This window comes from Panthera onca, chromosome C1 (genome assembly GCF_046562875.1).
Source record: "Panthera onca isolate mPanOnc1 chromosome C1, mPanOnc1 haplotype 2, whole genome shotgun sequence".
Lineage (NCBI taxonomy): Eukaryota > Metazoa > Chordata > Mammalia > Carnivora > Felidae > Panthera > Panthera onca.
In genome coordinates this window covers 191,853,619-191,875,326 of record NC_138346.1, presented here as the reverse complement: position 1 = coordinate 191,875,326, position 21,708 = coordinate 191,853,619, and the positions used below count along the sequence as shown (strand labels likewise).

The 21,708-nt window shown below is 45.4% G+C and overlaps 1 long non-coding RNA gene across 1 annotated transcript; it reads right to left on the bottom strand.

Moving 5' to 3' along the window:
- Positions 1-520: 520 nt before the first annotated feature.
- LOC132673702 (uncharacterized) lies at positions 521-10,646 on the bottom strand. The gene is made up of 3 exons (XR_009608168.3): positions 10,374-10,646; positions 1,283-1,370; positions 521-871 (listed from the first exon to the last, which is right to left on the bottom strand). It is a non-coding gene; the product is annotated as an uncharacterized LOC132673702 (long non-coding RNA).
- Positions 10,647-21,708: the final 11,062 nt, after the last annotated feature.

Genomic DNA, 21,708 nt, shown 5'->3' with positions numbered 1-21,708 from the left:
CAGAGGACAAATCTTGTCCAGAGGACAAATCTTGTGAAGACCACCACTGAACCCAGTACGGTGGGCAGTGGGCGTGAATGGTGGTTCCCAACTCCCTTAGGCTTCTGTTCACTGCCAGCTGTTTCTCCCCAGATGGACACAGGGTGCACCCACAGAAACACAGGCACAGAGCCTTGCTCCTTTGCTGCTCTGCTTCCCAGACCTTCCCCTTGTGCAGCCCCCTGGTGCCCACCCTTCTGTCTCTCCTCTTTGCAAGAAGCACCTTGCAACAGGGTGTCAAGATGTCCCTTTCCCCAGGGTCCATGGTTCTTCCACCCCAAACTGCATAGGCCACCAGGCTCCGGACAACTGTGCATCATTTCAAGAAGCCATTCGAAGATAGATACCTTTCTTTTCCCAAAGCCATTCTCACCTAGAAGGGCAGACAGGGGTCTCATTATTTGTGAGGATGAGAAAGATACAAACAAGGAAATATTAATTCAGGCAAAAGGTTCACTCTTTCTTTTTTATGTACAAATTATGCAACGTAATTGTTTTACGGTGATTAATATTATTTCAGGGGCCTAACAAACAGCATTTACAATGCAAATCTCCAGGCTGCAGAAAGGTACGGCAATCAGGAGGCGAGTGGTGGCTGCTGGATGCCATGAGGCTGGGCTGGAGTGAGTGGGAAAGGGTCACACGGCTTCCCTTCGAACACGGTGTCCAAAGTCACACAAGCCCACAGTGGCTTCTCCCTCTCCCCTCCCAGCAGAGGCTTCAGGAAGACTCTCCAAATCCGCTGAGCGTGGCTTCTGAGCATTATGGCAACGTCTCCACTTCCACTCTCCCTTCCTGAGGTTTCCCTTTAAAAAGTCACATGCTTTCACTCCTAACCAAGAGAAAGGCACATGACTAGCTGGTGGGAAGATGGGGTATTGGAAAATAACAACATGGGGAAATGTGTCAAAAATACCCATCTGTTCTAATCTATCCCCTCATTAATAACCTCACCTCCCCCCATTGAGGCAGAAAATGCAGGAGGCCTCCCACTGTGCTGTATCCACCACCCCCCCCCCCCCATCTCCTGGTGCCATCTCAGTCGCGTGATCTCATGCTTTGATGTCCTTCGATTCCTTAAAAGTGTGATTAGCACACACTTTGCACACACGCAGCCAGTTTTAGTCGCTGTTCACCAGCGAGAACCCCCCAAGCTCGACACCAAGTGTCCTTGTGAGATGGTTGCTCTCTCTAACTCAGCTTCCCTGCGCAGAAGAGCTCCTGGTACCGGATGAAAAATCACCTGCTCAAACAGCACAAAACACATCCCAGGGAAACCTCCGTTGTCACTCTGGGATGCGATTTCTCCGTATAGCGTCGCTTGCAACGTCCTGTGTTATAAATGTATCAATTCAATAAGTGTGAAATTTTCTAGAGAGAGAAAAAAATCGTAGTGTGGCATCTACATGGCTGAATCGTTAATTTGTTAGAGCAACAATATCAGTGCAATGTTGCAACTGGTTTCCTTAGTAACATGTTCAAGGATATAGGAAAACATTTTGGGGTAATAAAATGTTCCCATTTGAATTTTGAATAAACTTTCACATGAGGTAAGGAAGTGATATTCTAAAAATAACAGATTAAGCAATCAATTAACTTATTCAGTTATTCCATGAAACTTTAAAGTATGCAAACGTTGTGCTTACTGGAAATACGACGGGTTACCCAGAATCGTGTCTGACTCTGCTGGTCAGTTAAATTTTGAAGAATTATTTGGACATGTTTTCCCGTTTAACACTCAGCAATGGATAGAAACAGCTCACCTGGGTATTCTAAAATGAAGAGAGTTTATTCTTAAGGGTCCAATAATAAAAAATAGATTACCTCCTTGGTGCTAGAATTCAGCAGCCCAGATTTCCAAATCATATTTTCTAGGGCAATGGTTTTCAAACTCCACCATGCATGAGAATCCCCTGGAGGACTTGTTAAAACAGATGGCAGGGCCCTACCAGTGGCTGTGATTCAGTAGCGCTGAGGTGGGACCTGAGAATCTGCATTTCTGACAAGTCTCCAGGCAGTACTGATGCCTCCCGTTCAGGGACCGCACTTTGAGAACCATGTTCTAGGGGAAGCCTGCAATGGATCACTCCAGGGGCCCCTGGGTGGCTCAGTCAGTTAAGCATCCGACTTCGGCTCAGGTCATGATCCCACCATTTGTGGGTTCGAGCCCCACGTTGGACTCTGTGCTGACAGCTTGGAACCTGAAGCCTGCTTCAGATTCTTTGTCTCCCCCTCTCTCTACTCCTCCCTTGCTTGTGCTCTGTCTCTCTCTTTCTCTCTGTCAAAAATAAATAAACATTAAAAAAAAAAGATAAATAAATAAATAAAATGGATCACTCTGGTCCTGAACCACGAAATATATACCTTAACAATGAACAGATGATTTTCATATCACTCTAAGATAATCTGAATCCTAAAGCAACGTCACGGTCAGAACTTCTCTTTTCTTTTCTTATACATCGTTTATAAAAATCTTAAGGAGAAAGGTCCATTCTCCTGGAAGACAGAGAAATGCAGATGGACACAGAGGCTAATACCTCTAAAGAGGACAAGTCAGGAGCTGGGCCCCTCCCAGGATCAGGCCAACATCACACAGTGTGGAGCAGGGACCCTATTTGTAATCACCTCCATTCTTAGTGCTTAGCGGACAGCCACACATGAAGCAGGAGCTCCATAAATGTTGGCTAGATGTGCTTCCGTCCTTAAGGCCACAATCAGCGAGTACCTTGGTTTTGTTACGGATTTTCCTAAATGTATTCACAAAGTCATCGGTGACGGGGAAATGCTTAAATCACAGTCCTCGCCCTTTTGCTCCTGATATGATAATCCGGCTCTCCAGGTAGACAGTCAGCTTATAAAATGGATAGTGCCCTGGGCTGGAGTCAAGACATCTTGCTTCTGGTCCTGAATTTGCCCCAACTTGCCACTGACCTTGGGCTTTCTTTCCTCCATCCCCAGGAGGGTCAGACCGGCATTCTCTGACAATGCCTTCCAGCTCTGGTAATGCAGGAGTCAACCTTGTTTGGGTTTGGGTTTTTTGTTTTTGTTTTTGTTTTTGTTTTCCTCTTTCTGTACCAAATCAATTTCAGTCTGAGGTAAAGGAAATTCCCAAATTACTGTTTTGTATCTTGCGGAGGATTGCTTCCCACAGCTAATTTCTCAAGTTCAGTTTCCTTCCTCCAGAAGCTTGCTGTGTCCACATTTCAATTAATTGCCTATTGGCACACACCCGACTCCAAATATTTGTGCAGTTCCCGAGAAAGCCTCATTCAGCTAAGTACCTGATCGCATCAACCTGTTCTCTGGTTCCAACATCTCAGAATATCCAAGCGAGGAAATATGCAAATGCCAAAGTCACCCAGAGAGAATTCATCAGGGGAGGCAGTCATTGGAGGCAGAAAGAGAAGCTCAAATGAAAGATATTATCGCTCACTGGAGATGAAGGAAATCGGGGTGGGGGAAGGGAGGAAGTGGAGAATCTGGAGACTGGAGATGCTCGCACCTAACGGCACAGGATGCGGTGTCTTCAGAGAAGGGCTGAGCAGATCGGCTGAGTTACAAATACACTATGGCAGCACTTGTCTTAGAAGTCGCAGAAATGGGAGTGTTATTAGAGAGGCTACCCCAAGTCTCAGTGCCAAATAAATTCAGCGCTCCTACTTGCTGACAAACTCCTACCATTAGAATCACTCTTCAGTGTGTTTTATAACATTGCAAAATGGTTGGGATAGAGTGCTTGCTAACAAAAGTGGTAGAGGCAAAATTATAGCAACACAGGATCTCCGGTGCATCGGGAAAAAAAGACAGGAAAAATATTCCAATGCTGGCTTGCCTCTGGGTAGTGAGATCATCAACAAGTTTGTCCCCTACGTATATATTCTTTCACTTTCCAAGTTTTCTGCCATTGATAAGTACTGCTCTCCTGCTTGTAAGGTTAAGAAAAGAGAAAACCTTTTAAAAGTTGTTTGTCACAATAAGAATGCTTTGAAGGTAAGCCACTGACTTCAAAAAGCTCCTGGTAACATGCAAATCTGTCACTTAAAAGGGACTGTCCGTTAACTGCTTTGCATCGTTTGGTTTGTCGTCTTGGCCACTCTCATCCTAGAAAGCCAGATCAAGGCCAAGAAGCACTTTTCCTTCATCTGGCATCCTGTGAGCTTATACTGATCCAGGCACAGGATGGGCATTAAGTGTGGACCGAATTAATTGTACCAAAAACACAGAGCTGCAGATCTCAGAGGAAATGGAACCCAGGATGAGCTTTGAAAGAACAAGGGTGATCTGGAAAGGCTGGAGCAGAGTAAGCCCCAGGGGACGGTGTATTACAGGAGTCCCAGTGGAGAAGAAAACAGCATGAGGGTCTTAAGCATAGGCCTGAGGAGGAGAGCAGAGGCAAAACGGAGTGGGGTGGGGACCCCCCAGGGCCTAAACCCCCTTATAGCACAGTTTCACAGATAGCCAGCCCTGTCCTATGGCATAGTAGTAGCTCGACAGCTTTCGACGTTCTTCTGTTGAGCTCTGGTTTCACGGTTACTCCATTCATGGAGGCACCAATCGCAAAATGGCAGTTAAGTGAAGGAAAACATGCAAAGCTTCTTCAGAGTTGGCTGGGTCTGCCTCGCCTGGACCGAGGACGTGGTGCTGAGTGCTAAAGAAATCTCCAGGGAAATGCCAGTCACTTTAAAGTTTGAGCAGGAGCCCACAGCAAGACTAGGGGATGTAAGGAAGAAATAGGAGGCACAGCCAAGAAATCGAAGGACCAGGATGACAGAAGGACTTTGACAAAACATAGTGACACAATGTAGATGGGTTCATTGCCACCACACCTGTCCCCCCGCCCCCCTGCCCCAGGAAATGACTTATGTCAAGTAAATGGAAAAAATATTTCCCTGATTTTTCTCATTTGAGGCAAGCCACTTACGCATAAAATTATACCTGCTTATTTAATACATATTTATTGAGTGCCCACCATGTGTTAGGAGCTGAAAGTTGGTAATGAACAGAGCAGTACCCTGGCCTTGTGGAATGGGTGAGCTGGAAGGAACATTTACTCTCGAGTTTAGCAGCTGCCGTTTACCGATGAAGAGATCACAGCCCACTACAGGGAAGCGGTATGACCAAGAGCTAGTACATTTCCACCATTGCTGATTATCAGGAGGCTTTACGCCTTGTGACTTCTCGGGATTTCCCCTCCCTACCTGCAATGGTGAAAGTTCTTACCCGCCAGGGCTTGTTAAAATGTCACCTAAACTCCATGAAGCTTTTCCTATGCCTTCCTTTGGGTTCCCACTGTCCTCTCCGCCCCTGTAACAGCATTTGTCACAGTCTGCCTTGAACTTTCGTGAGTACACATCTGTCCCTCCGCTCCATTCGGAGCCCCCTGAAGGCAGAGATGACTTCCTACTCATCATACATTCTCAGCACCAGCACGGCTGGAGGGAATAACATTTATGGAGGAGCCACCCAAACCTGGAAACTGTGGTAAATACTTTTTACACACTGTCACGTGTAATCCTCAAGATGGATATTTGATTTAAAGATGAGGAAACAGGGGCACTGGGTGGCTCAGTCGGTTAAGTGTCTAATTCTTGATTTCAGCTCAGGTCATGATCTCGCAGTTCATGGGTTCGAGCCCTATGTCGGGCTCTGTGCTGACAGCGTGGAGCCTACTTGGGATTCTCTCTCTCCCTCTCTCTCTGCACCTCCCCCTTCTCTATCTCTCTCAAAATAAATAAACTTAAAAAAAATTAATGTAATGATGAGGAAACAGACACTCGGAGAGCTTAGATAACTTGCTCAAAGTCACAAAGCCAAGTGAAGAAGCCACAATTCAGCCAGTTCTATCTAGCTCCAAAGCTAGAGCTCTCAGTATCTATCATCTATCTATCTATCTATCTATCTATCTATCATCTTTCTATCTATCTATATTCTCTGCTCTGTAAACTCTGTAAACTCCATGAGGTCAAAGATGGTGCCTGTCCTATACATAGCACTCAGCACGGTATCTAACACTGCGGTATCCTGCTGGTCACATAGAACAACCCTGAGTCCATGTGGGAGGGACCTACACAAATGTGTGAGTACCACAAGGCCAGGGCAATTGGGGTCATCATGGAGGCTGTCTACCAACAGAGGGCACCATGTAGAAAGTTGCTACTTAAACAGTTCTGCCGTTACCATGTTCAAGGGCAGAAGTGAAAATGAACTCACGGTAACCTTAAAGCAAAAAACAAACATAAAGCGAGCCCTCAGAAGACAAGGATATAATTTCCTAGAGATGCAGAACCATATGGGCAAGCAATAAAGCCAGGTAGGGGCTGGGAAAACGGCGATGCAACCAAGATCCACGGAAGAGCGGGGATGGGATGCTGGGACTATTGCAGTGGCAGGGTATGCAGAGGCACCCTTAGGAGAAGCCTGGCACACAGCACAGGGCTGAGAAGACCCTCGCTGTTTAAATCCATTTCACTTCCTAATCCCTGAGCCAAATCCGCCTTCCAGTTTACTTCCAGCTCCTGTCCGTTCCCCACCTCTTCCCGGCCACTGCTCCCTGGCTTTCCCTCAGTTGCAAACACCAGATCGAGATTGTCCAAAGCTCCAGAGTAAACCAGAGAAGGCTCAGTGGGTCCACATTTCCATCGCCTTCTTCTAACTCCAGCCAAGAAATGACCACATGGAGAACACATCTGGGAGACTGGTAAAAAACACTGAGATGGTTTCCCACTGGGCCCCTTCGATATTTTTTTTAGTATCTACAAAAAGGAAAAAAAATCTACCTCTCCGTTTACCCGCTTTCTTTCGTTGTGGGCTGAGAGCTAGACAACACATGGACGTCCTCTGTGCACTACCTTCTGAGAAGCTCAGACCCAGTCGGAAGCTTGTGAGGCTCCTCGACTTGGGCCTTCCTTACAGGCAACGGGAGGGCTGGCTTCTCCTTCTGCTCCCCGTGGGGCCCAGCCCCGTGCTTAGAAAAGAACTCTCGGGAAGATTTGTGGGAGCTCAACATTCGAACACCTCAACCCCCACCCCCACAATTTCCAACCTTCCTTTTGCTTTTTTAAAAAAACCGTCCTGCGAGATCTGTGTTTTTAGTGTGACCTACCTCAAATCCTTTTTGTAGGCAGGCAGGGAATAAGTGAATAAATAAACAAGTGAAAACTGGACTCCCTCCTGCCTGGGGGTACTTGTGTAGGGCTTTATCAGCTCCACTTCCAGAAAATCCACCCTAACGGAGACTGAGCGAAGAAACAACAGTTTGGGAACTCAGCGGGTTCCTGGTGTTTTTTTTTTTTTTTTTTTTTTTTAACCTAGATAAGCCTGGGCGCCTCCAGTAAATTCCCCTTTGATTGGTATGTTTCATCAGTTGAACTGTAATTGGTGCAAACAGGTAATTTGGAGATTACAAGATTTATTCTTCTATAACAGTGATTACTGATTGCTAATGATAGTGCTGATTTTTAGGTGTTTAAAACCTTGACAGTTACAATACTCAAGTGATTTACTACAGTGTCTTAGAGATAGCCTCCTTCGGTTCCCTGAGGACAGAGTCTGTCTGTGTCCTCCATGAGCTCTGCCCAAAGACCCATGGGCGTGTGTGTGTGTGAATAAATGCTTATTAATATTAATATTATTATTAACAATAATAATGACTACAGACTATAAAGCCTTCATCCAGAATAGTGAGTCACTCAATCCACTTGTAATTTCATGGATTTTGAAGTGTATTCCTTCTCTTCCCAGTGCCTAATTCAATGAGGTGTTAGGATTATTAGCTCTAGAAATAATTGGCCTTAAAGGTACATCATAAAAGGCCGAAGTCATAAACCCTCCTCCCTGACATTTGGAGAGGCTCTAGTTTGGAGGCACTCAGAGGAGCCAGAACTACCCAGTAGCTGCCTTCTTGCCACCCCAGGGAAAGGAGCTAGACAAGGCTGCCCTGGCCGGGTGCCAGCTCAGGAGCCAGGCACCGCCTTTGGGCGCACTCCCTTGTTATCCCGTGTTAACAGGCCAGGCGCGAACATGTCAAAACACTGGCGTGTGAAGTGAATGGAAAGTGGCAGTGCCCAGACAGGAAAGTTGCCCTCCTCCACCCAGAGGGCCCTGCACGCAGGGTGTGGGCGCCCAGTCCTCCCAGGATTAAGCCTGGCACTCACACACTTGCCAGCAAGGAGCGCCGACGTGATAAACTCAGGCCGACTAACTCAGAAACATGTACCCAATTACCACTGGGTCGGGCCTTGTACCCAGCACATAATAGCAACTCCTCAGCCTCGGTATCTGTTCATTTTTCTTTTTTGTTGAGGCTGTAAGTGAGGAACAGCACATGCCACCCCCCATTTCCTGCTGCTGGGTCTTGACACGAGCTGTTCACTGTGTATGTGACACTGCGCCTGTTAGGGCAAGGCCAGCTCAGAGCCACTTCCGTCCCTGCCTCTCCCTTCCTTCTCCTATCCATGCTGGGTAATGCCTCCCTTCTCTCAAGTCCCATAAAATTCTGCTGGCACTCTGAAGGGGTGGGTGACCTTTCTCTGAGCAGTGCCAAGCATCTGGGCATGGGGTGCCCTCTAGTTTGCAAGAATACCAAAGAGTTTGGTGTCCTTCTGCACTCAGCCTACTGCCTCATGTGTAACCTGTGTTCCAGAAGGCTATCTGACACAAGCAAAAGCTTTCCTCTTGGTGGGTAGGGTCATACAACTTTAGAGCACTCAGTGCACCACTGAGGAAATCTGTCTGACCCTTTGACCTCAGGGAGGAAGAATCAAAGGCTTAAGTGGGTGGGGAGAGTCGCCCAAAGACTTTTGGTCAATGGTGATATACGACAGAAGATTTCTTAGCTAGAAAGTTCTAAGAAAGAGTCGCTTACAAGTAAACGAACAAACAAAAACTTCCTAGACCTTTGGCTCTCAGGAAAGAGCAGATCTTATGATTAAACCCAACATTCGTGGCCATCCAGGTGTCTGGCTATTTGTGGTGTGAACACAGGCACATCCCATATTCGAGGCCACAGTGAGAATCACTACACCAACCCTTACATGGCATTTTACAATATGCACATATGCCATATGGTCCTTCTAACAATTTTTAGTGTACTTGTTCCTACCATTTTCCCTACAAGGAAACTCTGGTGAAAGGTTTTGCCCAAAGTCACACAGCACGTGGGAAAGCTAGGTCTTGACCCCAGAATTTTGATTTCAAGCCCCATATTTGTGTCTTTTGCCCCAAAGCTGTCCCTCTCAGCTCAACTCCATGGAAACAAAGTCTTAGTACCTCTCTTTGGCCTGTAGTTTCTGGAGACAGGTGCTTTTAAGCAGGTTTTATCTTTTACTTTCCTCATGTAACCCTACAACGTATCCATCAGATTGTTCCCATCCTGCTTTTAAAAGCCTCTGAAAGGCTGCATATATGAGGCTTTCTGGGGTGTCAACTGGAAATAGGGGACTGTGGTCTGGCCTGGATGACATCAATACCTTGCCCCTTAGGCCAAGTTCAAATCTGCCACAGTCTGTTCTTTCCTGAAGAATTGGGGAAGGTTTGCTCTTGCTAGGGGACCCTCCCATCACCATCAACATGAAGTTACAACATAATTAATCTCCACTTGAGACAGAAGAGAAACGCGGGAGTGTTTGGCCCGCTTCCCGTGGCTGACGCATCCCTCTCCCCTGAAGGAGAGAGGAACGAGGTTACAAACTAAACTGCTGGACTCAGGTTGGCTCCCCTAGCTTTTGTTACAGGAGGCATGATGATTTTGAAATAGAAAGAAGCAAATCCAGCTGTCAGCTGGAGTAGCTGTCAGGACAAACTCATACTGGTGAGCTCCTGAAGACTCTTCTAACATATCAGCCACATGGTCACTCTCTGGGGCTTTTCTGACTAGGATCAAGTCGGTATTTGACAATGCACTAAACCCCCGTCAAACAGGGGAAGTGGTGGGGACGAGGCCAGATTGTCGGTCCTTCTCACTCTTGTGAGGACCTATGGTCCTCACTGCTCCATGTTGACTTTGAGAACTTCATTTGGTCATTGCATAAGGCCAAGGTAAGTCTCTCTTACTTTCTGTCTCTCAAGGGCTTTGAGAACAGCAGAGTATTTTCCAGAGGATATGAAAGCAGAACCAGCCAGGAACGCAGATCATCGTTCTCTACAAAGCTTCACAGGTGGTTGCTCCCTTTCTGTATTAAAATCTATGGCTACCTTTTCTCTCTTCCACCCTCCCCCACTGCAGAGGCTTTGATGCAATCATCAGCACCTCGACATGATTTTGAGCAATCCCCATTCACACGCACACCCAGAGTCTTGCTTAAATACAACATGAGTCATCATTTCACATTCATTACCAGCCATCTTCAAGGATCCCAAGAGTAGCTTGGTCTGATAGTCTCTAAGGTGAGGAGTCTGGGTTTGCTGATTACAAGTGAGAACCCGGTAGAACTTCCCAGATGAGCAGCTGGGCACCAGCTCAGTGAGTTCGTCCCCTAGCGTTGCTGCTGTGTGGTCTTGGGTATTCAAGAGCTCAGTTGCCAGAAACATGCACCAACTTCTGCCATCCTGGTGGCATGGAAGATCGAAGAGGGCTTTGGGCCAGATGACTTCATGAATTTCTTCCCCCTGCTCTGGCTGTTCCTTTCTGTGACATCATAACGATAGCAGTAGGTGGGCCCCTGGAGCTTATTCCAATTTGAAGGAAAAACTCTTAGGTGTGTGTTCTCCATTCTCCTTCTCTTCATCTTCCCTTCCTCCTTTCTAGCACTCACAAACCAGGGCTAGGTCAATGACACCCATCCAGACACAATATTCCCAGAGAAGACAGGCCAGGGGCCAATGGCCCATAAAGTCATCTTGAGGTATGCGGTGTGTCTTTTCTGCATCAGGGGGAACAGCCCTAGTGAGGACATGCCTTGGCAGAGAAGAGGAGGGACTCACATTGCAGATGTGGTATCTCTTTCAACATCAAACGGCACTGGTAGGCACAGGCCCCAAACTCCAGACTTTGCTCATGTACTGAGCCAACCCCTTGAAGCCATGACAAATCCTCACAAAGCTTGGTGAGCTCACAAGCTAAAGCTGCCAACAGAACTACCCAGGGAGCCCATCCTGAGATGTCGGGGCCCAAGGTGGAAAGCTCCGGCTCTGTACACCCTCACCCTAGAGAATTTCTGCGGAGACTACGGAAGAAAGATGGGGCATATTTCTGGGGCCAATCAGAACCCCCTACTCTCCTCCCTGAGCAGACCACAGACCATCCCACAGGACTGCACAGGGGTGTAGAGGGGCACAGGAGGGCACTGAATGCCCTCAGTGACCTAGTCCACCCCTCCCTCCCCCCACCTGTCCAGTGATTCACTTCCAGCAGGAAGGTTCTGCTCACATGAGAGTCATGGAGGTGGCAATGGAAAAATCTCTGCATATCTTTTCTAGGGCTGCCACTACAGCTGGGCAGCTTAAAAACAACAAATTTATTCCCTCACATTTCTGGATGCTAGAAATCCAAACTCAAGGGAACAGGGCCATCCATGCTCCCTTTGAGGATTCTGGGGAAGAATCCTTCCCCGTCTGTCCCTAGCTTCTGGTAGTTGCTGGCAATCTTTGGTGCTCCTTGGCTTATAGATGCATCATTCCAAACTCTGCCCTCATCGTCACATGCCCTTCTTATAATGGCCCTTGTTCGATTTAGGGCCTACCCTAATCTACTATGACCTCAGCTTAACTTAAAATTCAATCTGCAAAGACCCTATTTCCAAATAAGGCCACATTCTGAGGGTCCAGGTAGACATGAATTCTGGAGTGACACTGTTCAACCCACTAAAGTTACCCCAGCTTGAGAAGCCTACGCTGACTGCTAGTGTCGGCGTTTCATGCACCAAATCTAGCAATTGGAATAAGCTCCAGGGATGCGTCCACTCTATCCTTGCTACTCAACAAGAAAGGAAGAAGAGGTTGATAGAGCACAACACAGGTGGCAGTTATGGAAGAAATAAGACTATTTCGCCTAAAAAATAAATTGGAGTTCAACATGTAGGCTGCAGGAGAGGGGAAGGGGGGAGCATCGATGGGCAGGAAGAGCATCTGAGCCCACAAGCCCTGCCCACCTGGAGGTGTGCTGGGCGGGCCTGGCCGGCACATGGAGCATTGGAGCAAGAGCTGAACTGCAAAGGTCAGCAAGGGCTGGATCACAGCAGAACTTGCCAGCCACACCAAGGAGCTTCAGACCTATTTGAGAACCAAGAGGGAGTCACTGAAGGGTGTTAAGCAGAAGAGGGACTGAGATTTCCCATGCAGGGAGGTGGCAACTTTGGGTTAGTGGGTTAGAGTAGCATGGAGGCAGTATGTGGGATTTGTTACAAGTCATTTATCACAGATAATAAGTGAAGACCAAAGAGAATTTATTTTTTAATAAAATTTATTTTGAGATAGAAAGAGAGAGAACACACGAGTCAGGAAGGGGCATAGATAGAGGGAGACAGAGAATCCCAAGCAGGCTCCCCAACACGGGGCTCGATCTCATGAACCAAGAGATCGTGACCTGAGCCGAAACCAAGAGTCTGATGCTTAACCAAATGATCCACCCAGGAAGATTTATTTACTTTCATAAATTACAGTTGATCCAAAGATTATGCTTATAATAACATCACACTCATTCTCTTGCATTCTGATTATTTTATTGTACATCAGGTGCTTATACCCAACAGCAGGAAGTGCCAACATCACCCCTCTTGTGGCACCATGGTCAAAAAAAAAAAAAAAAGCTAAGGACACTGCCCTAGATGGGTGACCTAGATGCTCAGCTATGACTTCACAGAAATCCAGGAAAGAAACGAGAAGGATTTAAGACCAACGGTTTTCAAATGTGTAGCCATTCAATGCTCTTCAAACAATATGAAAAACAGATAAGCATGCAATTTCTCTGTTTATATCGGGGATGAGAAGCCACTTATACAGCTTGCTCAATACCCCCTTCCGCTGCAACTTCAGAAGGCTCCCAAAGGATGAATAAAACAGTTTGAAAGCCACTGGCCTAGACCAATGGGGAGAGAGTAGCAATGAGCATCTTGAGAGACAGTGAGATGCAGAAAGCTAGGAATCAACATCTCAGTTGTGGGCTCAGGATGGGCAGAAAGGGTGCAAGTAATGGCACGTTATTGGACGAGTTGCTAGAATTTCAGGTTTTTTTCTGGTCTGAGGAACTGGGAGGGATATCAAAGGAACAGGTTGGGGAGAAAGATGAAGCCTTCCATAAGCTGAACTGCAGGTACATGTGGGACACATAGCCAGGAGGCCAGGGGAGAACTGGAAGAGGGAGCTCAAGAGAGATGTCCCACCCAGAGAAATGGATGGGGAGTTCATCAGTATTTGGTGGCAACTGGAGTCCAGGGGAAAGAAAAAGCCGCCCAGAAAAACAAAAACCAAAACATGATATAAGAGAAAAGAAAAGGAGGGAGCACCTGGATGGCTCAGCCGGTTGAGCATCCTACTCTCGATTTCAGCTCAGGTCATGATCTCTCAGTTTGTGAGATGGAGCCCCATGTTTGGCTGTGTGCTTGACAACATGGAGCCTGCTTGGGATTCTCTCTCTCCTTCTCTCTCTGCCCCTCCCCTGTGCACTTTCACTCTCTAAATTAATTAATTAATTATTAATTTTTTAAAAATACAGGGAAAAAACCTATAGGATCTTGATAAATACCAATATTTAATAGGTGCTCAGAGAGAACAGGGGGTAAGCAGGCTCCCTCTTAGGAGCAAAGAAGGAAGAGAGAGAAGGGATAATCACCACACATTTTCTTTTTATTTATTTTTTAATGTTTATTTATTTTTGAGGGAGAGAGACAGAGTGCGAGTGGGGGAGGGGCAGAGAGAGAGAGGGAGACAGAATCTGAAGCAGGCTCCAGGCTCTGAGCTGTCAGCACAGAGCCCGATGTGGGGCTTGAAGCCACGAACAGTGAGATCATGACCTGAGCCAAAGTCGGATGCTTAATCAACTGAGCCACCCAGGAACCCTGATCACCACACATTTTCCATGTTCCCAAGACACTGAGGTTATTCTCACAGTCTAAGAACATCACAAAGAATTATTGTAGAGAGCTATTTCTTCATTTCAACTCGATTCAGGGATAGGGATTTTCTCCTTTACAAATACATCTCATGCTTAACAGAGGCCCTGGAATGGAAGTGCTTTATAAATATTTGTTGAATGAGTGAGTTAATTAATGAATCTTTAAGAACTGTTTGGGGAAAGCATTACAAAAGCTTTAAGAGCTGAGCAGAAGTATTGAGGGATCAGGGTAAACTTGAGGACCATCTGGAATGTTCCCCAGGAGAGAAAACACACCAAACTGTGTGTTGGCTCCCCGAAGACCCACATAGGGCAAGATTTAGGGAAGAACAATAGAAGCAAAGGGAAGCCAGCCCAAGTGGACTTCATGGCCCTGGAGCACAGGTAGACAACACTGCATGGAATGCAGCCAAACAGCCAAGAGGAAATGGAAATTATGGGATGCGCTTAAGGAAACTTAAAGTAATAAAAATAGAAATTCTGGATTTGGGTTCTCACTTACTATTGAAACTATACTTGAGAAGTGGGGCAGACAGCCCTGGGGGGAATAATGCCGAATCAGCAGCATAGCTGCCTTGCCCTTGGAAATTAGGCTTACTTTCACTCCTGACCCTATCAGCAAAATCTAAGCTCCAGCAATGTTTCCTTCTTCCAAACAACCAAATAGAGTGGCAGATCTCAGACCAGGGAGAGCAAAGCCCCCTGAAGGGAACCATGTCCAGAGTCTACCTACTTTGGCAGACCCTCCCTGTGATATTCAACAGGAAGGGTACCCCCTACTGGGCAGAAGTTTATTTGCTCCTTAAAAAGGAAGTCCTCGATTTACCTTTTATGTTATGGAAAATAGAGAATAACAGAAATCCACACTGTGCAATTAGCTAGGATAGGACCCTATGCATAGTTCAGAAGTTTAGGGTGACATTAAGGCATGCTCCTATTTGGGAAGACCAGGGTAAATAACATGTGGACCAAGAACACAGCTAGATTGTAGGTTGTCCCCATAACCCTAGAATGGAGGACAGGTAGGAGCTAAAGTACATATATATATATATATTTTTTTTTTTTTTCTTACATGGTATTGTCTATAGTGAACTATCATTCCTTTGGCCATACATATTCAGACACTTCTAGGCATTGTGTACTGAAAGTCGTCCTTTCCAGCATGACTTCCAAATGGTCTTAGTGTACATCAGAGCATTCTGATCACATATTTCTTGGCTTCTTTTCAGTGTTTTATCACTTTGCTTGGTTTTAGAAAATGTTTTTCCACCCACTGGATGGCTGCAACCAAATTCTGATATGGATGAGAACCCAGAAAGGAGTGATCCCAAAGCTCCTGAAGGATGGAAGTGTGCAGAAGGGCATCACAAGGGAAATAAGTAAAATGGGATGGGGATCGGAGAGGAAAGAGGTAGTCTGGAAGGATACTAAGGTTTTAAATGTTGCTGTCTCTAGGATAAGGAATGTTCTAATTTTCCCCTTTTCATTTAGGTCTATCAGCCTTTTCCACTTTTTCTCCAAGGAATTGGTATACTCTTATTTATTTATTTTTAAATGTTTATTTATTTTTGAGAGAGAGAGAGAAAGAGTATAAGCAGGGGAGGAGCAGAGAGAGAGGGAGACACAGAATACAAAGCACACTCCAGGCTCTGAGCTGTCAGCACAGTGCCTGACGAGGGGCTTGAACCCACGAACCGAGAGATCGTGACCTGAGCCGAAGTTGGACGCTTAGCTGACTGAGCCACTCAGGTGCCCTGGAACCGTTATACTTTTAAATAGTAAAAAATAAAAGTTATGTTGTGACAAAAATCAAATTAACAAGATCTAAATATCCTAAGGTAATATTTCTTAACATGCTTTATTAAAAAAAATTTTTATTGTAGCAAAATATACAGATGTTTTACATTTTAGCCATTGTTAAGGGTACAATTTGATGGCATTAAGTATATTCACAATGTTGTACAACCATCACCACCATCCATTTCCAGAAATTTTTCATCATCCCAAATAGAAGAAACTCTGTCCCCATTAGACAATAACTTCCCATTCCCTCCTCCTCCTACCTCCTAGAAACCTCTATTCTACTCTGTCTCTATGAATTTGTGTATTCTAAATCCCTCATACAGGTGGGATCATACAGTACTAATCAATTTGTATCTGACTTATTTCACTTGGCATAATGTTTTCAAGGTCTATTCATGTTGTAGGATGTCATTCCTTTTTAAAGCTGAATAATATTCTACTATATATCTATACCGCATGTACTATCTTTAATGGACACTTGGGCTGTCTCCACCTTTTGACTGTTGTAAATAATGTCGACATGAAGATTGGTGTGCAAGTACCTGTTCAAGTTCTTGCTTTCAATTCTTTTGGGTATATACCTAAAAGTGGAATTGTTAGGTCATATGGGAATTCTCTAGTTAACTTTTGAGGAACCTCCATACTGTTTTCCATAACAGCTGCACTATTTTATATTTCTACGAGTTTCCAACTTCTCGACATCCTCATCAACACTTGTTATTTTCCTTGTCTTGTATTATAGCCATCTTAATTTGTGTGAAGTGGGATCTCATTATGGTTTTGATTTGCATTTCCCTGATTAAGATGTTGAGCATCTTTTCTTGTGCTTGTTGGCCATTTGCATGTCTTGTTTGGAGAAATGTCTATTCGAGTCCTTTGCCCATTTTTGAATTGGATTTTTTTATTGTTGTTGAGTTGTAGAAGTTCTTTATATATTCTGGATATTAATCCCTTATCACATCTATGATTTGCAAATATTTTCTCCTGTTCTATGGGTTGTCTTTTCACTCTCTTAAAAGTGTGCTTTAACAGACAAAAACTTTTTAATTTTGATGAAGTCCAATTTACCTAATTTTTGTTTTGTTGCTCTGCTTTTAGTCCTGTATCTGAGAAATCATTGCCAAATCCAATGTTATGAAGGTTTTCCCCTGTGTTTTCTTCAAAATATTCTATAGTCTTTAGTTCTTATACTTAGGTCTTTAACCCATTTTGAGTTAATTTTGTATATGGCATAAGATAAGAGAACAACTTCATTCTTTTGCGTGTGGGTATCCAGTTTCCCCAGCACACCATTTCTTGAAAAGACTGTCCTTTCCCCTACTGGATGGTCTTGGAACCCATGTCAAAAATCATACCTGCCTTTTATATTATGAAAGATGATAGATTTTAATGTACTCTCTGGATAAGTGTGAAAATAAAATAGCAATACCTTTCACTTGCATAAAAGGAGGTGATGGTATAAGCCTATACTCATTCAGTGCTTTATGAATGAGGCATCATTAACGTCACTGTGGTGTTATATCGCCATGAACATCATATTATAGAGTGGTTCATACCCACTATTTCTAGTGATTCCCACCTTCCCTCTGTAAGGTAAGCAGGACAGTAATAGATGGTCTCATTATATAGATAAGTAAGTTAGGTTCAGAAAGCAGCAAGGAATGGGGCACCTGGGTGGCTCAGTTGGTTAAGCATCTGACTTCAGCTCAGGTCATGATCTTGCAGTTCGTGAGTTCAAGCCCTGTATTGGGCTCTGTGCTGACAGCTCAGAGCCTGGAGCCTGCTTCGGATTCTGTGTCTCCCTCTCTCTCTGTCCCTCCCCTGCTCATGGTCTTTCTCTCTCTCTCTCTCTCTCTCTCTTTCTCTCTCCCTGTCTCAAAAATAAATAAACATTAAAAAATTAATAATAAAAAAGAAAATAGCAAGGAAGTGGCAGAACAAAGGACATGTTTTTTTCACCATCACATAAAAGGGACATCAGAAACAAAGCAAATTTTACACTGAAACCTGGTTCCAATGTTCCTCTTACTGAGAAACTTGTTTGTCTTCCTTCACCCTGAAACAGAGATGGTTTAGTGCTCTCTACCTTGAACACAGAAGGAAACAAATGTAACAAGAGGGTAAGAAGTTCGCATACAGCAAGCCCAGAAATCAGGGCAAGAACCAAGAACAGATTCAGAACTACCACAGTCTCACCAGGGCTTCTCTTCAATAATTTTAAAGGCTTAAATGTGAAATACCAAATTCACACACAACAACTCCTGGCCAGATAGTCCAACGAAAGCACAATCGATGTGACCTGCTACAGGACAGGGAGCTGAGCTGGAACTGATGCAAAGATGGCTGTTTTAAGTTTATTTAGGAGACAGGTATATGTTCCCGGAAATGACATTTACTAGGTACCTACCATGGACAAGATGTGTCAGGAGATGTGCAGATACAAAGACAGGAATCCTTGGGAGGCTTCAAAATGGAGCAAACTAGGAAACAGGAAAGAACTACATTAAGGCAGCAGTATGAAGTGCCTTAAGAGTTTCACCTGAACCTTCTGGAAGGCTGCTCCTGTCAACTAAGGAAGATCTTGAAGTTCATCCGTAACAATGTCCCTTTGGTTAGTCTCCATCAAAAGCCTGTGGGGTGGATTTAGTCCACCTGTACGGAGCCCTCAATATGCAAAACCTCTTCTAGATCTTCAAGCACTAAAGGGAAACACAGCCTTCCTGATATAATAATGGGATGGATGGTGAAGCTATAAATTTGTTTGGATTTATGATCTGACTCTCTCCTTTCCCTCCATCTGTGCCAAACCATCCGGGGACACTCCTGATTAATCATCTGTGGAAAAAGTACATTACTGCAAGGTGCATGTTCTCACTCAAGTGTTTTCAGCAAGACCCTAGGCAGAGGCTTTCAGGAAAGTTGCTGCTCAGAGGGCATCAAATATTTGGCCTTTCCTGTATGTCCATGCTGTCTAAAACTGGAATGGCAAGAATACCCTTGGGGGCAGGGAGAATAGGAAAGGTATGCAGGTTGGGCAGTCTAAGCCTCATCGTGAGGCTGGGCAGCTGTCAACAAAGCCACCTGAACAGATGACTCTGGAAGCAAGATGTCCTCTTGTCTGTCCTGATAGCCTTTAGCCAGCCACAGGAGGGAGCGTGATATAGCGAGAAGAGGGAAGCTTTGGAGAAAGATTGGTTTAGATTCTGTTTTCTGCCTTTCTGTGTGTGAGCCTGAGCAAGGCCTCTAAGTTTCAGGGTCTTTTACTGAAAAAAGAGAGACCCCTGGCTATACGGACTGGTTGTGGTGCTGAACTTCCAAAATGGTTCCCAGAGAGCCCACCTCTAGGTACTCACACCTTCACATAACTTCCATCACTTAAGTATAAGCTGTACCAAGTGACTTGCCTCTCACGAAGAGATTGTGGCAGAAGTGATGGGATTGTCGCTGCTGAGATTAGGTTACAAGACACTGTGACTTCTCCTTGTTTGCCTTCCTTCTCTGCCTCTTCCCCCTTGCTGTGAGCTGCCCTGTGGACCAGTCCACATGAGAAGGAGCAGAGGGCAGCTTCCAGCCCACAGCCTGCAAGGAACCCTCCCAACAATCCTATAAACGAGCTCGGAAACTGTTCTTTTTCCAAGTCAAGGCTTAATATGACTGCAGCCTGGCCAGCACCTTATTGCTACTCATAAGAGACCAGAGCCAGAGGCCCCCTCTAAGCCCCACGCAGATTCCTGACTCCTTATTACCTATGAGGTAATAAGCTATTGTTTCAAACCACTAAATTTGGGGGTAATTTGTTATGCAGCAACAGATAACTAATGCAGAGGATTTAATAAGGGACCACGTACAACAGCCAGTCCGTTAAGTGGTAGCTATTATCCTTAGTGTGAGACGGACTGATTGCCTTCCAAGCCGTTTGTAGAAAAGATGGTGGTATGAGGATGGGGGGGCGGAGGGAGGGAAGGGGATGGCATTTTCCGGGAAATCATGAACTAAGCAGAAACTAAAAAGGGAAATAGAGCCAAATGCCAACTATCTTGTGACATGTGATCATCTCCCTTCTCCATAGTCCCAAAATATTTCATTTGTGCCATGATTATAGCACCAGCACGCCTGGCCCTCTGTCGTGCCCTTGTTCCCTTCTCCCTTACCCTGTCCTCAGACATGGGGACTGTGTCTTTATTTGCTGAATCCGTCACTATGTCAAACACTGTACTTTGCAAATAATGATGAGAAGAGCCCATAATTCTTCTTCCTCCTGTTTCTAAAAATTATTCTGGTAAGGTTTTCGTCCCATTTTTTTTTTCTTATTGAAATTCCCCTTGTCTTTCAAAGTCCAGTTCACAGACGTCTTTCTCTGCACAGTCTTGATGACTTCTAGCTCTTTTTTCAGCAATATTCCCTCGCTCCTTGATCCTCACAACAAACTGTTCCTCCAGTGAGTTCTTGTCTTCCCTGGGGCTCTTTGCTAGAACCTATGTGCTGTAACTGTCTCTCCCTCTAGATGGCAGCCTCTGGACCCGCAGGGGCAGTCAGTCAGTCCTCTTCACTCTCTCAAGCCCAGTGCCCACCCCAGGTTTGCAATGGGTTCTCAGAACTAATGACTGAAGGAATAAATTATTCCAAATGGTTCTCTGAGAGTTAAATAAACAAATCTCTGAGGACAAGAAGGGAGGGGGGGACCAAGAAGGCAGGTCACAAATTGTAACAGAATTTTTCACCAAAGCCATAGGGGGCCACAAGTGCCCTCCAACCCAAACAAGTTTACAGAGCCTATGGGATCTCACAGGTTTTCTTCTCCAAGCACTCTGAGGATCCCTACTGACACCATCCCTAGGACAAAGAAAATGCAGCCATGAACACCACCCACCTTGAAAAGAAGGACAGGTAAGAAGGATACAAACAGATGTTGTTAGAAGCATAACTCAGGAGGGTACCATAAACAATCATGCCTGGAATTCATTGTCCACGGTGAAGGCCAGCCCGTGGTCCTCTGCCCCCTCCCTGCTCCAGCACATCATTGATCAGGACCTAGGTCTGACAGGAGTTCACCTCCACGTAGAACTCAGTTCTGGGCTAAACAGGACCAAAGCCTTTGGTGATTTCTACCTCCTTTTGGGCAAGGAGAGCCCAAGATGCCATAAAGAGGTGGAGAATGGGAGGTACTTGTGACACTGTGACAACATGAGGCCATCATGAAGCTAAAGCAGGGCAGTAACTCCTACAACTCACATTGGATGAGAGAACGTCCATCGCCTTGGCAACCCCTTCTCCCTGCAGACAATCTCAACTCAAGGATGGCCAAGCCCCAGGTGAGGGGGAACCAGGTCCATCCACTACTGGGGCCCCAGTTCCTGAGGACAGGGCCTGGGTCTCCCTGGAGGCACCGACTGAGCCATAGGAGGTCTAAGTCTAGGCTTACTGCTTCTGGTGCCCTCATCTCAAAGGCACTGGGCAGCACCCATTTGTGCTGGTAACTGGTCATAATAACCCATCCAGGCTAGGGATACGTTGGCTCCTGCCTGCCTGGTGGTAGCTGGTCAGCACATACCTGTCTGGCAATGGATGATCAGTACTTGTCTGCTTGGCCTGATTTTCCAGCACTGTCCATGAGCAGACCTGTGAATTAAGTAAACACAATTGACAAGAAGATCTGGACTGGAAGAATGGATGAAAGTTGGAATAGAAGAGGAAAGGAACAACCTTCCCATAATTTATAGTTTACAGGGTGTTTCTGTATGGTTTCTTTCTTTTGATTTTTCCCCCCTAACACTGGGGTCCAGGTGAAGTCGGCCCACTTTTACATGGGTATCCATTCC